At 41.6% G+C, this 6123-nt stretch overlaps 1 pseudogene; it reads left to right on the top strand.

Moving 5' to 3' along the window:
• On the top strand, positions 1-2973 carry LOC121488705 (annotated as a pseudogene).
• Positions 2974-6123: the final 3150 nt, after the last annotated feature.

Here is a 6123-nt window from a genome sequence, read left to right as displayed (position 1 = left end):
ATGCCAGGCATAAAAGTCCACAAAGGGTATGATTTCAGTCATATGAAGTCCAGAATAACGTATAGACACAGAAAATAGATTAGTTGGTTACTTAGAAGTAGAGATTGGGAGGAATGGAGGGTAGGGGATTATAGCTAATGGGTATGGGGTGTCTTTTTGAGGTGATGAAAATGTTCTGATTTTTTTCAGCTTTTTAAGGTAAATTGATAAATAATTGAAAATAAAAATGCCTATGTTTAAAGTGCACAGCATGATAATTTGACATATGTATACCTTGTCAAGTGATATCATAATCTGGTTGATTAATACATTCATCACCTCACATAGGTACCTTTTTTGTCCTTTTTTGTTCCTTTGTAGTGACAGCGTTTAAGGCCTTCTCTCATAAAGCTTCAAGCGCACCACCCTGTATTAACTACAGTCACCATGCCATATATCACATCCCCAGAGCTTATTCATCTTGTACCCGAAGGCTTTGACGAGCATCTGCCTATCTCCTTCCTCCCCAAACTCCTCCCCCAGATCCTGGAAACCACCACTCTACTCTGTCTCTATGAGTGTGATTTTTTAAAGACATTTTTTAACATTCCACATACAAGTGAGATTATGCAGTATCCCTCTTTCTCTGCTGGCTAATTCACATGGCATAATGTCCTCTAGTTTCATCCATGTTGTTGCTAATACCAGGATTTCCTTCTTTCTCATGGTTGAATAATATTACATTATATATAATACATATATTACATATAGTGGGTTATGGTTACATATACATAATTATGTACTTTATACACACACACACACACACACACACACACACACACACACACATCTTTTTTATCCATTAATCAGCCCATGGATAGGCAGCTAGATTGTTTCCATATCTTGACTACTGTGAATAACATTGCAACAAACATGGGAGTGCAAATATCTCTTTGAGACACTGTTTTTGTTTCCTTCAGCTCTACCCTGGGTTATATGATATTTCGGTTTGAATTTTTTTAAATTTCTATTTATTTATTTTTTTAGAGAGAGCAAGGCGAGGGTGGGGGGGAGGGGCAGAGGGAGAGAGAGGATCTTAAGTAGGCTCTATGCTAAGCGCAGAGACTGATGCAGAGCTCAATCTTACACCCCTGAGATCTGCACCTGAGCAGAAATCAAGAGTCAGACCCTTAACTGAATGAGCCACCCAGGTACCCCTCTATTTTTAATTTTTTGAAGAATCTCCATAGTGTTTTCCACAGTGGCTACACCCATTTACATCCCTACCAACAGTGTTGAAGAGCCCTTTTCTCCACATCTTCACCAACACATTTTTCTGTTGCCTGTTTTAGAGAAACCATCCTATCCATGTGAAGGGATTATCTCATTGTCATTTTTTGATTTGCACTTCCCTGATACCAAGTGATATTGAGCACCTTTTTATGTAGCTGTTGGCCATTTTGGGGTCTTCTTTGGAGAAATGTCTATTCAAGTCCTTTGCCCATTTTAAAATCTAATTATTTGTGGGGCTTTTTGTTTATATTTTTTAGATATTGACCCTTTATCAGATATATAGTTTGTAAATATTTTTGCCTGTTCTGTAGGTTGTCTTTACATCTTGTTAATTATTTCCTTTGCTGTGCAGAAGCTTTTCAGTTTGATGTAGTTCTACTTGTTTATTTTTGCTTGTGTTGCCTGTGCTTTTGACATTGTATTAAAAAAATCACCACCAAGACCAACATCAAGGAGATTTTCTCCTGTTTTACTCTAGGAGTCTTATGATTTCAAGCCTTAAATTTAAGTCTTAAATTGACTTTGAGTTCATTTTCATGAGTGATGTAAGACAGGGGTCTAGTTTCATTCTTCTGTATGTGGTGTCCAGTTTTCCCAACACCATTTACGGAAGAGACTGTCCTTTCTCCACTGTGTGTTCTTGGCACCCTTGTCAAAGATGAATCGACCGTATATGACTTGGTTTATATCTGTGTTTTCTATTTTGTTCCATGGTCTATACGCCTATTGTTTTTTAAAAGATTTTATTTATTTATTCATGAGAGACAGAGAGAAAGAGAGAGGCAGAGACACAGGCAGAGGGAGAAGCAGGCTACATGCAGGGAGCCCGATGTGGAACTCAAACCAGGACTCCAGGATCATGCCCTGGGCCGAAGGCAGGTGCTAAACCGTTGAGCCACCCAGGGATCCCCTATATGCCTATTTTTACACCAGTGCTGTACCGTTTTATATGTGATTTTTTAGATTTTATTTACTTATTTGAGAGACAGAGAGAGAGCACAAGCAGGGGGAGGCACAGAGGGAGAAGCAGACTTCCTGCCAAGCAGGAAGCCCAATGTGGGCCTGGATCCCAGACATCTCGGTCTTCCCTGAATCTTTACTGCCCTCCATTGAGGTTACTGGAGTTTCTGCAATAAGCTCCCACAAAGAGAGCATCTCTGTTCCAGGCGTCAGAGGCACCAGGATATGTTTAGTTTCAAAAATGACAAGTGCCATAAGAGTGACCAGACCAAGAAAATTAATGCAAACCTTCACAACGGAGAATGCCAACACTGTAAAGAGGTTCTCTTATAAGAACTTGCATAACACAGCAAATACAAACCATTTCAAAACCTTAAAAATGGGTTAAATATTTACAAGACAGTGAATATTCTTATAATGTGTAGACCACGTGCCCTCTGTGAACCTAAAGTTTGTGCAAAATATGTAAAAAAAAAAAAGACATTGTTACTCTGTTTAGTAAAGAAACAGAAAAGGGGCACCTGACAGGCTCAGTTGGCAGAGCATCTGACTCCACCTCAGGTATGTGAGCTGAAGCCCCATGTTGGGGGGAAGGAAGGAAGGAAGGAAGGAAGGAAGGAAGGAAGGAAGGAAGGAAAAACAATCTAAATTGCAACTACAGAAGAAACTGCAGAAGAAAAAGATGATTTACATTTTGAAATTGATTTATATGACACTGAAGATGACAATGAACTGGACTAATAGCTATATTAGAATCAATATAAGAAATTAAATTCTGACCAATTTTTGACTTTAAGAGTTTTTCAAAAAACAAAAACCACAAAAAACCCCAACACTGTTAAATCCTGAGGAAATTGGAACAGCCTATAGATAATAGGCAAAGTTTATACATGGACAGTATAAATTGTGTATGATATTTGAATAATTATGACTTTCATCCAGAGTTTGTTTATAATAAGTTTCAAAATAGCATATGTTAGAATGAAATGAATGCCAAAACGAATACTGAAGCATTGCATTGCAGTTTGTGGGAATTATTTAGAAGAATATACTACCTAATAGCAAACTAAGCCAGAAAGTGAAAGTGGAAAATGTTGAGTGTGGTTGCAAGAAGGTGTTCTGTTGACTCGTGGAGTTTTGGGGGGCAGATTCAGAAATTTCAGTGGGAGATAAACCTCTTATTTGGGATACAGTTTCTCTAGAGAGAAATCTTCCAGTCTCCTGCCTAGTATCACAGTAATAAGCCTCGCTACGAGCGTGGCAGATGAGGAGTTTGTGGAGTGAAAAATGTGTCTTTTCTGTAGAGTTTCAGGATATCCCACCATCTTCATTATTGAATCTTACCCCCAACATGTGTTATAGCTGGGGTTCCCATTTAGCTCTTTAGTTCACTCTTCCTAGAAATCGTCTTTTTTCCCGGTGCAGCAGAGAGGTGGTATCCCGACTCTAAGTGATTTGTGAAGGCAACATAGGAACTTTCAATCAATTCTTGTGGCTTTCAGCCCACTCCATACTCTCACCTTCCAAGGAACTTAGCATCTCCAATTTTAGAGCCTTTCCAGAATTCTGAGGCACAAATGGTCTTGCTTCATGTTTGGTCTTATATGGTTTACACCTCTTTATTTCTTTACTGTCATTCTAACTTGGTTTCAGAAAGAAGCAGAGATAAAAATGTCTGTGATCCATCTATGGTCAAACACATGATAAACATGTTAAAAACCAATGGTATATGTTTTAAGATTTTATTTTTAAGTAATCTCTACACCCAATGTGAGGGTCAAACTCACAACCCCAAGATCAAGAGTTTCATGCTCTAACAACTGAGCCAGCCAGGCACCCCCAGTGGTCTGCTTTTTTTTTTCTTCAATATTTTATTAATTATGGGCAGCCTGGATAGCTCAGCGATTTAGCACCGCATTTCAGCCCTGGGCATGATCCTGGAGACTCAGGATGGAGTCCCACATCAGGTTCCCTGCATGGAGCCTGCTTCTCTCTCTCTCTCTCTGTCTCTCATGAATAAATAAATAAATAAATAATCTTTAAAAAAAAAGGTTAATAACAATTGCCAGGCTAAAGAAAAAAAATGCATCGTGCAGCATCGGCTATAGTTTACATATTACAGTACAACTCTTTTTTACCCTTTAGAGAAAAAAATAAGCCCAAGGTGAAGGGGGTACCAGTGAGCCTCAGAGTTGAGTTCCAGAGTTCCTGATGTCTTCAGCTATCCACCCATCTGCAACCTTCTGGATGCCGCTGCCTTTCACCACCCCGTGGCTGCGAGGACTTCTGGCCATCAGACTCAAGGTCCCGGCCGTGGCCCAGCTGCCTTTAAGAACCTTGAGGGTCAGAGGGCGTCCTGGAGCCCAAGAGCACTCTAGGGGGCCCTCCTCAGTCACAGACTGGTCCTTCTGTCCATATATGATAGACGAGAACCACACACACACACAAACTCTGGAAGACGCTGTGCTTTCATAGGCACTGGGTCCTTTTCAGGGGTAAAAACCAGTACTGTGCCTTATTTGTGTGAAATACTCTGTAATCAATCACATGGAGTTGGGCGTGAATGAAATCAAATTTTCCTTCCAGGGTAGTTAGTGCCAGGTAGCCAAACTCTGACTAGTGCTTCAGGTATAAATGAAAACACTGGGGCACCTGGGTGGCTCTGTCCGCTAGGCGTCTGTCTTCCGCTGGGGTTGTGATCCTGGGGTCCTGGGATTGAGTCCCATGGAGCAGGAAGTTTGCTTTTCCCTCCCACTCCACCTGCCACTCCCCCCTGCTTGTGCTCTCTCGGTCAAATGAATGGCTAAAATCTTTAAAATGAATAAATGAATGAAAACACTACGCTTGGATGCGGTACTCTTGCTGAATTCCTTTCAGAGTTCTGATTCCAAACTACATAAAGCTCCAAAGAATCTAAGCTATTTCCTTCGTTTGGTTTATCCTCACAAAAGACTACAAAGGGGGAGGAAAGCATGGTTTCACATTTTAAATGACTCTTAAATTATCAAGACCCAGGCGAGAATAGTGATTCCTGAAATTGTTTATTTTTAAAATAAAGGAAGCGGGGTGGGGGGGAGTGAATACAAAGAGGAAGTTCTACAGAAGCTGCGGGAGGCAGCTTTCCATCCCACTCCCATCCACGCGGGTCTCCTTGTGCCTACAGCCCCGTGTCCTGTCTCTGAGGAATCATTAATGATCACTGGATGCCCCCAGAGGCTTGGAGTGTTCGTAGCATCACATGAGATAATGAAAAAGCCGATTCTCAATCATAGGGTGATGATTCTTTTTTTTTTAGCACTTGGACTAACGAAAGCAGGGAGAAAGCAGTGAATCCTTGGCTGCGCTTGAGAATGGCTCGCCTCATCGGCCTCCTCTCCAGATTACGTTTCTGCGGAGTGCTGGGCAGCAAGCTAGTTGGGCAGTGACCCCCCCCCCCGCCCCCGGTCTAGGCTTTAGCTAGACCTGCTCCCAGGATTTCACAGTTCTTTGGGTACAGAATTATGTCTGCGTACAAACTAAAGACTGAACCTTGACACGCAAGGTCCTGGTTGGCACTGGCGTCATAACATCCCAGAGAGCCTACGAGAGGCCAGTGCAGGAAATGGCTCCCACCGGCTCTTTCATCTTAGAAACGGGTTAGTCCGAGGCCACACAGTGATTCAGAGGAAGAGCCAGGATTAGAACTTGGGCCTTCTGGCCCTAGCATAGTGTCCCTTCCCCCACACCATGCTGCTTATTTTAGTTCTACTGTCAACATTTCAAGACATATTTGTTTAAACTGGTAGTTTTGCACCAATGCGAAGTCCAAAAGCTAAGAAAAACCCTCAAATGAGAATTATATCATGAGGGGCACCTGGATGGTGCAGCGGGTTGGGTGGTCGACTCTTGGTT

The sequence above is a fragment of the Vulpes lagopus genome, chromosome 4 (assembly GCF_018345385.1).
Source record: "Vulpes lagopus strain Blue_001 chromosome 4, ASM1834538v1, whole genome shotgun sequence".
NCBI classification, from domain to species: Eukaryota; Metazoa; Chordata; class Mammalia; order Carnivora; family Canidae; genus Vulpes; species Vulpes lagopus.
The sequence above is the reverse complement of the archived record's forward strand: the minus strand, read 5'-3'. Positions and strand labels throughout refer to the sequence as shown.